The sequence below is a fragment of the Staurois parvus genome, unplaced genomic scaffold (genome assembly GCF_062004578.1).
Source record: "Staurois parvus isolate SC_StPar_1 unplaced genomic scaffold, SC_StPar_1.0 ptg000574l, whole genome shotgun sequence".
Classification (NCBI taxonomy): domain Eukaryota; kingdom Metazoa; phylum Chordata; class Amphibia; order Anura; family Ranidae; genus Staurois; species Staurois parvus.
Window position 1 is genome coordinate 2823122 of NW_028318370.1, and position 12989 is coordinate 2836110.

The 12989-nt window shown below is 43.5% G+C and overlaps 1 protein-coding gene across 1 annotated transcript in view; it reads left to right on the forward strand.

Annotated features, from left to right (window-relative positions):
• BCL9 (BCL9 transcription coactivator) overlaps positions 1-12989 on the forward strand; it is a 448616-nt gene that overhangs the window by 289576 nt on the left and 146051 nt on the right. The window lies entirely within an intron of this gene.

The following is a 12989-nucleotide window of genomic DNA, read 5'->3' on the forward strand; positions in this document are numbered from 1 at the left end:
TGTGGTGATTGGGGAGGTCTCCAATGTATAGGAGGATCTTTGATGTGATGGGGTGCACTATAACTCTATGAAAGGGAGCTTCTGATGTATGGGGAGGAATTAGATGTGATGGGGGACTCTAACTCTATAAAGGGGGGGTTTGAGGTATGGGGAGGACTTAGATGTGATGGGGGGACTCTAACTCTATGAAGGGGGGGTTGAGGTATGGGGAGGACTTAGATGTGATGGGGGGACTTTGATGTGAAGGGGGCTTTTATGCGATGAGAAGACTCTGATGTGATGGGAGGCTCTCATATATATGGGGCTCTTATGTGATGGACTCTGACTCTATGATGGACCGACTCTGTGGTGATTGTGGAGGTCTCTGATATATAGGGGGATCTCTGAGGTGATGGGTGGGACTCTGACATGAAGGGGGGACCTCTGACGTGATGGGGGCCTCTGACATGAAGGGGAGACTCTGATGTGAAGGGAGGGGCTCTTCTATGTTGGAGGGACCTCTAATGTGAAGGGGGGAATTCTGATTCAAAGAGGGGCTTTTATTTGATGCGGTTACTCTAATGTGAAGGAGGGACTCTGATGCGAAGTGGGGGATTTTAATTGAAGGGGTGGCTGGTGTGATGGGGGGGCTCTGAAATGATGGGGGGACCTCTGATGTGATGGGGCCTCTGACATGAAGGGAGGAATCTGATGTGAAGGGGAGGCTCCGATGTAATGGGGGACTCTCATGCGATGGGCTCTGACTTTATAATGGGTGGACTCTGTGGTGTTGGGGGACTGACACGAAAGGGGAGACCTCTAACGTGATGGGGGCCTCTGACATGAAGGGGCACTCTGATGTGAAGAGGGGCTCTTATGTGAGGGACAGGGGGCCGACTCTGACGTGAAGTGTGGGGTTTTCATTGAAGGGATGATTCTGATGTGACGTGGGGGTGACTTTGACATGATAAGGGAACCTCTGATGTGAAGGGGGGGGGCTCTGATGTGTATGGGAGGCTCCAGTTTGTAGGGGAGTCTCTGATGTGATGGGCGGACCTCTGATATGAAGGGGGGCTTTTGATGTGAAGTTCATCACGTTGGTTGTGTGAATGATGCCAGGCTCTGGTTTCCCATTGATAAGTAACATTCACAATTTTGACATTTTTGAGATTTTGCGTACTATTAAAGGGTCCCGCCACTAAGAAGAGCTGAAAAGTGCTGATCTAGGACAATGGATGACGGTGTGATCTATACAGAGCACATGTTTTAGTTGCTGGCAGAGCAGATTGGATAATTGCTGGGATCTATACGTGATAATAGAGTCAATTCCCCATCCATAGGAATGATTTTAATTGCTTTCCATAGATTATCTTTTTATCTCAGGATAACTCTCTCTTCAAAATAGTCCATTGACAAGCTGAGTATTATGTTGATGTCTAGAGATAGATAGATAGATAGATAGATAGATAGATAGATAGATAGATAGATAGATAGATAGATAGATAGATAGATAGATAGAATACATATAGATAGATAGATAGATAGATAGATAGATAGATAGATAGATAGATAGATAGATAGAATACAGATAGATAGATAGATAGAATACAGATAGATAGAATACAGATAGATATATAGATAGATAGATAGATAGATAGATAGATAGATAGATAGATAGATAGATAGATAGAATACATATAGATAGATAGAATACATATAGATAGATAGATAGATAGATAGATAGATAGATAGATAGATAGATAGATAGAATACATATAGATAGATAGAATACATATAGATAGATAGATAGAATACATATAGATAGATAGAATACATATAGATAGATAGATAGATAGATAGATAGATAGAATACATATAGATAGATAGATAGATAGATAGATAGATAGATAGATAGATAGATAGATAGAATACAGATAGATAGATAGATAGAATACAGATAGATAGATAGATAGATAGATAGATAGATAGATAGATAGATAGATAAATAGAATACAGATAGATAGATAGATAGATAGATAGATAAATAGAATACATATAGATAGATAGATAGATAGATAGATAGAATACATATAGATAGATAGAATACAGATAGATAGATAGAATACAGATAGATAGATAGATAGATAGATAGATAGATAGATAGATAGATAGAATACAGATAGATAGATAGATAGATAGATAGATAGATAGATAGATAGATAGATAGAATACAGATAGATAGATAGATAGAATACAGATAGATAGATAGATAGAATACAGATAGATAGATAGAATACAGATAGATAGATAGATAGATAGATAGATATAATACATATAGATAGATAGATAGATAGATAGAATACATATAGATAGATAGATGGATAGATAGATAAATAGAATACATATAGATAGATAGATAGATAGAATATAGATAGATAGATAGATAGAATATAGATAGATAGAATACAGATAGATAGATAGATAGATAGATAGATAGATAGATAGATAGATAGAATACTCAGCTTGTCAATTGACTATTTTGAAGAGAGAGTTATCCTGAGATAAAAAGATAAACTCTCTCTCTCTCTCTCTCTCTTTCTCTCTCCACGTCTGCCTTGCAGTAATTGGGTCATGGATTCGATTCCCAACCATGGCGCCTCCTGCATGGAGTTTCCATGTTCTCCCTGTGCCTGCGTGGGTTTCCTCCAGGTGCTCTGGTTTCCTCCCACGCTCCAAAGACATGCTGGTAGGTTAATTGGCTCCTGTCTAAATTGTCCTAGTTTCATCCCTGGCCATGTGGGATCTCCTGCATGGTAGGATTTGGGGAAAGACCTGGCAACCTACCCTGTAAAATAATTGCTAAGAGAATTCATGGAAAAAGTCACTTATAAGTGATGGTCCATGCAATCGCCAAGGGTCGGATACGACTGAAATGAATATATATATTTATTATTTATTTCAGGTACTTATATAGCGCCGTCAATTTACGCCGCGCTTTACATATATATTGTACATTCACATCAGTCCCTAACCCTCAAGGGGCGTACAATCTAACATACCTAACTTACATTCATGCATACAGGGGTGGACTGACAACTCATGGGGCCCCCGGGCAATAGGGGATCATGGGGCCCCTGTGTCCTTGCCCAAACTCAAAAAAGCCTATGAAAAAGGTACCAGGGGCATCTCATGGGGCCCCCTACTGACCCCGGGCCCTCAATAGGGGATCATGGGGCCCCTGTGTCCTTGCCCAAACTCAAAAAAGCCTATGAAAAAGGTTCCAGGGGCATCTCATGGGGCCCCCTACTGACTCTGGGCCCAATGGTCATTCCGCCTCTGCATACATACACATATTAGGGCCAATTTATACAGGAGCCAATTAACCTACCAGCATGTCTTTGGAGTGTGGGAGGAAACCGGAGTAACCAGAGGAAACCCACGCAGGCACAGGGAGAACATGCAAACTCCAGGCAGGTGGTACCGTGGTTGGGATTTGAACCAAAAACCCTAGTACTGCCAGGCGGAAGTGCTAACCATTTAGCCACTGTGCTGTCCATGTGTGTGTGTATGTATATATATATATATATATATATATTAATTAGTATTATTATTTTTTTCTTTTTTCTTTATTTTTTTTACATTTAATAGATACTTAACCACTGAAAGTGTTTGTTTCTCATGAATTTTTATTTCCTCCTCAGATGGTTTCATTTAATGCTGTCTTCAATGGACACTGAAATTCGCAATTATTGGCAGTCAGCCACTATCTGTATTTAAAGTACATGTAAACCCTACTGGGATAACATTTAGTTTACTAAAACACTGAGCATCCTAAACAATTGCCAGATTATTGTTCTTAAAAAAAATATATATATAAAAAAGTATTTTCACTTCTTTTTTGACCTTTTCGGTGCTGTTGATCTGCAGCCACCTTGCTGTCACTTCCTGTCTATATACAGTGCAATGGCGGCTGCATGTTGTATCTCAGGGCAGGTTTTCCAATGGTGACAACTGTGCACTATGCCTGCATGAAGTGTGTTGAAATGACAACTTGCATAGATGCCAACTGTCCCAGATTTCCCAGGACAGTCCTGCTTCTCAGACTTCTGTCCTGATGATGTTGTGTCCCGGGCTGTGTCCTGGGATCCCATCATCACCCTATTTGATTTACTGAGCATCTCAACTAAGGGGAGTGGGACTGGTAGTGGGCAGTTCCTGTATATTCAGGGGCATGACAGCACCAGAAAGTGTCGGTCCTGTGGGTGAGGTGGCAGTTTCCTGGAAATTGGGACTGATATGTTTTTAATTATGCATTTGTGGGCTCCCTCAGATCTCTGTGTGACAGGATGACAACACAGCAGCACTGTAGGAACCAGGGATAGAACGTTGTCACCCTATGACAGGAAGTGCCTGCATAGGAGGATCACCAGAGGTTATTTTACTGAAATTTGCAGATTTAAAAATATTGAAAAAAAAAACTTTTGAAATGACTTTAACAGGTTAAAGCTTATATGGAATGTTAGTGATTGGGCTTACTGTACATCTTCTTTGAGAAAGTGAAAACCTGTGCAGTAATCTCTGTACATGTGAACACTCCAAATGTTTCATATTTCATACATGAGCCCCAGTCTGTTTAATACAAAATAATGCATGGCCTTTGAGCTCAGAGAGCAAATACAGAGGATATTCTGCTGTCATCTGTAGGGGGTAATGTATGGCTCAGGGAGGATATAGGGAACATATAGTATAAAATAAAGTATGGCTCAGGGAGGGTATAGGGTGCTGTGATATATATATATATATATATATATATATATATAATATAGGATGTAGTGCTGTGATTTCTGGTTTATACATATCCCAGGCAGGGTGTGTATATGTGTATGTATATATATATATACACACCCTGCATGGGTTATGTATAAACCAGAAATCACAGCACAGCATCCTACACAGCATCAGGCAGGGTGTATATAGGATGTAGGATGCTGTGACTTATAGATGTCTCAGGCAGGGTATATACAGTATATAGGATGCTGTGATTTATACATGTCCCAGGCAGGGTGCATATATAGGATGCTGTGATTTATACATATCCCAGGCAGGGTATATACAGTATATAGGATGCTGTGATTTATACATGTCCCAGGCAGGGTGCATATATAGGATGCTGTGATTTATACATATCCCAGGCAGGGTATATACAGTATATAGGATGCTGTGATTTATACATATCCCAGGCAGGGTATATACAGTATATAGGATGCTGTGATTTATACATGTCCCAGGCAGGGTGCATATATAGGATGCTGTGATTTATACATATCCCAGGCAGGGTGTATATAGGATGTAGGATGCTGTGATTTATAGATGTCCCAGGCAGGGTATATACAGTATATAGGATGCTGTGATTTATACATGTCCCAGGCAGGGTGCATATATAGGATGCTGTGATTTATACATATCCCAGGCAGGGTGTATATAGGATGTAGGATGCTGTGATTTATAGATGTCTCAGGCAGTATATACGGGATATAGGGTTTTGTCATTTATAGATCTCTTGGGCAGAGTATATATGGGATAAAGGGTGATGTGATCTATAGATGTCTCAGGCAAGGTATATACATTATATAGGATGCTGTGATTTATACATATCCCAGGCAGGGTGTATATATAGGATGCTGTGATTTATAGATGTATCAGGCAGGGTATATACAGCATATAGGATGTAGGATGCTGTGATTTATACATATCCCAGGCAGGGTATATACAGTATATAGGATGTAGGATGCTGTGATTTATAGATGTCTCAGGCAGGTTATATACAGTATATAGGATGCTGTGATTTATACATATCCCAGGCAGGGTGTATATATAGAATGTAGGATGCTGTGATTTATACATATCCCAGGCAGGGTATATACCTGTGATGGCGAACCTTTTTGAGCCCAAGTGCCCAAACTGCAACCCAAAACCAACTTATTTCTTTCAAAGTGCCAACACTGCAATGAAACCTGAATATCGAGCTTTTGGTTTAGAAAAAACAACTCGTACAGTAGTGCAAACTAATTAACAGTACAGGGATGACCAGAGACTGCGGACAGTACAGAGATGACCAGAGACTGCGGACACAGTACAGGGATGACCAGAGACTGCAGACACAGTACAGGGATGACCAGAGACTGCGGACACAGTACAGGGATGACCAGAGACTACGGACAGTACAGGGATGACCAGAGACTGCGGACAGTACAGGGATGACCAGAGACTGCGGACACAGTACAGGGTATGACCAGAGACTGCGGACAGTACAGGGATGACCGGAGACTGCGGACACAGTACAGGAGATGACCAGAGACTGCGGACACAGTACAGGGATGACCAGAGACTGCGGACACAGTACAGGGTATGACCAGAGACTGCGGACACAGTACAGGGATGACCAGAGACTGCAGACACAGTACAGGGTATGACCAGAGACTGTGGACAGTACAGGGATGACCAGAGACTGCGGACAGTACAGGAGGTGACCAGAGACTGCGGAAAGCACAGGGATGACCAGAGACTGCGGACAGTACAGAGATGACCAGAGACTGCGGACAGTACAGGGATGACCAGAGACTGCGGACAGTACAGATGACTGCTGACCTTTGGGGAGGGAGGGGGAGCGGGTACCTGAATTTGACAGGTACCCGCTCTTACTTCCGCAGAGTTTTTTTTTATCTTACCTGTTCCTTTATCCAGCCGCGCGCTGTCTTCCCGGCTTCTGTAGTGTGGGCGCTCGTCGGACAGCCGGATGCCCAGTGCGCATGCGCGAGAAGCGCTGCGCTTTGTGATTGGTCCGGCGGCTTCTGGGATCTGTCATGTGTCCCAGGTACCGCCTTACCATTCACAAAGAGCACTGCTTCTTGCGCATGCGCACTTGGGACCCGGCTGTCACGCACACTACAGAAGCCGGGAAGACAGCGCGCCGCTGGATAGAGGGACAGGTAAGGTCCCACTGCAGAGCTGAGTGGCCGGCCCGGTATTCTGACACGGCCGCGGTGGAAATACCGGCCGCTCTATATTCGATCCATAAGACGCACTGACATTTTCCCCCCTTTTTTGGGGGAAAAAAAGTGCGTCTTATGGAGCGAAAAATACGGTATTCTCCTGGCGTGCCCACAGATAAGGCTCGGCGTGCCGGCTGTGGCACGCGTGCCCCGGGTTCGCCATCACTGGTATATACAGTATATAGGATGCTGTGATTTATACATATCCCAGGCAGGGTGTATACAGTTGTGTCCAAAATTATTCAACCCCCACTGAAATTGAGTGTTTTGGCCAGTTTGACATTGCTTTTGATCATTCAGTCATCTTGCTTACATTTACATTAAAGAGGCACTTGTAGGTCAGACAAATATAACATAACAGTTATAATGAAATAACCACAAATGTCTTTTCTGTGCTCACAGCATTATCAGTTTTATTCAACCCCCAAGTGACATTCAATCTTAGTACTTAGTACAGCATCCTTTTACAGTTATAACAGCTTTTAAACGTGAAGCATAGCTTGACACAAGTGTCTTGCAGCGATCTACGGGTATCTTCGCCCATTCTTCATGGGCAAAGGCCTCCAGTTCAGTCACATTCTTAGGCTTGCGCACTGCAACTGCTTTCTTTAAGTCCCACCAGAGGTTCTCAATCGGATTTAAGTCTGGTGACTGCGATGGCCACTCCAAAATGTTCCAGCCTTTCCTCTGCAACCATGCTCTAGTGGACTTGGAGGTATGCTTGGGATCATTGTCCTGTTGAAAGGTCCAACGTCTCCCAAGCCTCAGGTGTGTGACGGACTGCATCACGTTTCCATCCAATATCTCCTGGTACTGAAGAGAATTCATGGTACCTTGCACACGCTGAAGCTTCCCTGTACCTGCAGAAGCAAAACAGCCCCAAAGCATGATTGACCCTCCACCATGCTTCACAGTAGGCAAGGTGTTCTTTTCATCATAGGCCTTGTTCTTCCTCCTCCAAACATAGCGTTGATCCATGGGCCCAAACAGTTCTAATTTTGTTTCATCAGTCCACAGAACACTATCCCACAACTTTTGTGGTTTGTCCACATGGCTTTTGGCATACTGCAGTCGACTCTTCTTATTCTTTGGAGACAGCAAGGGGGTACGCCTGGGAGTTCTGGCACGGAGGCCTTCATTACGCAGTGTGCGTCTTATTGTCTGGGCTGAAACTTCTGTACCCACATCTGACAAATCTTTTCTCAGTTCCTCAGCAGTCACACGGGGACTTCTCTCCACTCTACGCTTCAGGTAGCGCACAGCAGTCGAAGTCAGCATCTTCTTTCTGCCACGACCAGGTAGCGTTTCAACAGTGCCCTTTGCCTTGAATTTGCGAATGATGCTTCCTAAGGTGTCTCTTGGTATGTTTAACATCTTTGCAATCTTCTTATAGCCATTGCCCTTCCTGTGAAGAGAAATCACCTCTTCTCTTGTCTTCCTGGACCATTCTCTTGCCTTCACCATGTTTGTAACCACACCAGTAAATGTCTAGAAGGAGCTGAGTATCACAGTCATTTTAAAGCTGCCTAATTGGTGCTTATTATGCTTGATTGCTGCTCGGTGACATCCACAGGTGTTTTCAATACCTGATGGAAAGCACCTGTATGAACCTCTGTTCTTCAGAGTGGTAGTCTTTAAGGGGTTGAATAATTGTGGCAATGAAGAAACCACATAAGAACCATTTACTACTGTATTACATAAACAATTGATGTCATTTTAGTTGCATTTGGGTAGTTACAACGTCCTTGTAGGATTTGATTCTGAATACAATTCCAAATGTACACTATAGTCCCTAAACCCCTTTACAGCATTGGGGGTTGAATAATTTTGGACACAACTGTATATAGGATGTAGGATGCTGTGATTTATAGATGTCTCAGGCAGTATATACGGGATATAGGGTTTTGTCATTTATAGATCTCTTGGGCAGAGTATATATGGGATAAAGGGTGATGTGATCTATAGATGTCTCAGGCAGGGTATATACAGAATATAGGTTGCTGTGATGTATATATTTCCAGGAATGGTATATATTAGGATGCAGGGTGATATGATTTATACATATCTCAGGCAGAGTATATATGAGATACAGGGTGCTGTGATTTATACATGCCTCAGGCAGGGTATTTATATAGGATAGAGGGTGCTGTGATTTATTATCATTATTATTATTTCAGGTACTTCTATAACGCTGTCAATTAACACAGCACTTCACATACATATACTGTACATTCACATCAGTCCCTAACCCTCAAGGAGTGTGCAATTTAAGGTCCCTAACTCACCTACATACAGATACCAGGGCCAATTTAGACAGGAGCCATTTAACCTCCCTGGCGGTATGATTATTTCCGATTTTTGGTGCTGAAAGCGGTACCATTTTTTTCCATGGAAATATGTAGTTTTTTATTGTAGGCTGTAATTTTTAGGAATAACTCACTGAAATCTGTCCGAACAAGAGTCTAGTAAACATCCCGGGTAGGATAAAACTTGAAACACAAAATCATAAATTATAATTTAATTAATAATCATAAAAAATAATAATATAATAATAAATTTAATTCAATAATATAATCAAACCAAAAACACTGAAATTTTAAATACAGAGGCAAATTCGCACATCGCTGAGCAAAGTTGCAAAATCGTTTTCAGTGTCTGATGACGAATTTCCCCCACGAATCATTATCATTCAATTCTGCAAGTGGTTCTCATTTACTATCGCTGTTCTCTAGCCGGTCTAAAACCGCTTTTGACCTAAAGGGACGCTTTTTGGACGCCATGGACGTTTCTCAGTTTCCAGGCAGAAAGAACAGTAAAATTGCAGGCAGGGCGCAGGACAAAGCACTCGGGACAGTATGTATGTGAAATGGGTTGAAACAGCAATGTTTTACCATATAATAATAATTTTTTAAAAATTACATTTTTCAAAAATTTCAAATTTGCTGCCGGTTCCGGCGCCCGTACGTCCCAACGTCACAGGGACCGGAACACGGAAGCCGGATGCCGGCATCGGCTAGAGGAGATTGCCGGGGATGCTGCAGGGGACACATCGCGGGAGTGAAGGACAAGGTAAGCTCTGCAGGGACTCCCTGAGCAACGCCGCATGGTAAGCCCGAGTGTAGCTCGGGGTTACCACTCTTGGTATTGAAATTTTACCCCGAGCTACACTCGGGAATACCGCTAGGGAGGTTAAACTACCAACATGTCTTTGGAGGATGGGAGGAAACTGGAGTACCCGGAGGAAACCTGCGCTGCCACAGGGCGAACATGCAAACTCTGATTTATAGATATCTCAGGCAGGGTATATATAGGGTGCTGTTATTTATACATATCTCAGGGAGGGTATATATGGAATAAATGGGATGCTGTGATTAATATATGTATTGGGCAGGGTATATACAGGGTGCTATGATTTACACATATCTCAGGGAAGGTATTTACAGTGAAGGAAATAAGTATTTGCTCCCCTGCTGATTTTGAATGTTTGCTCACTCACAAAGAAATGATCAGTCTAAAAATCGAATGTTCGGTGTATTGTAACACTGAGAGACAGAATAGCACCAACAAATTCAAAAGAAATGCATGTCTAACAAATGATGACTGATCTGCATGTTCATGAGGGAAATAAGTATTTGATCCCCTTCACAAAACATGACTTAGTACTTGGTGGCAAATCTCTTGTTGGCAATCACAGAGGTCAGACGTTTCCTGTAGTTGGCCACCAGGTTTGCACACATCTCAGGAGGGTTTTTGGCCCACTCCTCTTGGCAGATCCTCTCCAAGTCTTTAAGATTTGGTGGCTGATGTTTGGCAACTCAAACTTTCAGCTCCCTCCACAGATTTTCAATCTGATTAATGTCTGGAGACTGGCTAGGCCACTCCAGGACCTTAATGTGCTTCTTCTTGAGCCACTCCTTTGTCGGAGCATGATCCCCTCCCTTCGGAGACTGGGCCGCAGGGCAGTATTCCAACATAACGACCCCAAACACACCTCCAAGACCACCACTGCCTTGCTAAAGAAGCTGAGGGTGAAGGTGATGGACTGGCCAAGCATGTCTCCAGACCTAAACCCCATTGAGCATCTGTGGGGCATCCTCAAATGGATCCTCACCTTAGATTGTACACCCCCTGAGGGTTAGGGACCAATGTGAATGTATAATATATATGTAAAGTGCTGCGTAAAATTGATGGCGCTATATAAGTACCTGAAATAAATAAATAAATGGAAGGTGGAGGAGCACAAGGTCTCTAACATCCACCAGCTCCATGATGACGTCATGGAGGAGTGGAAGAGGACTCCAGTGGCAACCTGTGAAGCTCTGGTGAACTCCATGCCCAAGAGGGTTAAGGCAGTGCTGGAAAATAATGGTGGCCACACAAAATATTGACACTTTGGGCCCAATTTGGACCTTGTCACTTAGGGGTGGACTCACTTTTGTTGCCAGCGGTTTAGACATTAATGGCTGTGTGTTGAGTTGTTTTGAGGGGACAGCAAATTTCCATGTTATACAAGCTGTACACTGACGACGTCACATTGTAACAAAGTGTCATTTCTCCAGTGTTGTCACATGAAAAGATAGAATCAAATATTTACAAAAATGTGAGAGGTGAACTCACTTCTGGGAGATACTGTACACAGGTCTCTGTATATAGGGAGGGGGGGGGGAGGTGCAGGGATTTATACACAGGTATCTGTATATAGGGGGGGGTGCAGGGATTTATACACAGGTCTCTGTATACAGAGGAGGGGGGTGCAGGGGTTTATACACAGGTCTCTGTATATATAGGGGGGGGGTGCAGGGATTTATACACAGGTCTCTGTATGTAGGGGGGGTACAGGGATTTATACACAGGTCTTTGTATATGGGGGGGTGCAGGGATTTATACACAGGTCTCTGTATACAGAGGAGGGGGGTGCAGGGATTTATACACAGGTCTCTGTATATAGGGAGGGGGTGCAGGGATTTATACACAGGTCTCTGTATATAGGGGGGGTGCAGGGATTTATACACAGGTCTCTGTATATAGGGGGGGGGTGCAGGGATTTATACACAGGTCTCTGTATATAGGGGGGTGCAGGGATGTATACACAGGTCTCTGTATATAGGGGGGTGCAGGGATGTATACACAGGTCTCTGTATATAGGGGGGTGCAGGGATGTATACACAGGTCTCTGTATATAGGGGGGGGGGGGTGCAGGAATTTATACACAGGTCTCTGTATATAGGGGGGGTGCAGGGATTTATACATAGGTCCCTGTATATGGGGGAGGGGTGCAGGGATTTATACACAGGTCCCTGTATATAGGGGGGTGCAGGGATTTATACACAGGTCCCTGCATATAGGGGGGGGGGGTGCAGGGATTTATACACAGGTCCCTGTATATGGGGGGTGCAGGGAGTTATACACAGGTCCCTGTATATGGGGGGGGGTGCAGGGATTTATACACAGGTCTCTGTATATAGGGGGGTGCAGGGATTTATACACAGGTCTCTGTATATGGGGGAGGGGTGCAGGGATTTATACACAGGTCTCTGTATATAGGGGGGGGGGGTGCAGGGATTTATACACAGGTCTCTGTATATAGGGGGGGGGCAGGGATTTATACACAGGTCTCTGTATATAAGGGGGGGGGCAGGGATTTATACACAGGTCTCTGTATATAGGGGGGGGTGCAGGGATTTATACACAGGTCTCTGTATATAGGGGGGTGCAGGGATTTATACACAGGTCTCTGTATATAGGGGGGTGCAGGGATTTATACACAGGTCTCTATATAGGGGGGGGGCAGGGATTTATACACAGGTCTCTATATAGGGGGGGGGCAGGGATTTATACACAGGTCTCTGTATATAAGGGGGGGGGGTGCAGGGATTTATACACAGGTCTCTGTATATAGGGGGGGGGCAGGGATTTATACACAGGTCTCTATATAGGGGGGGGGCAGGGATTTATACA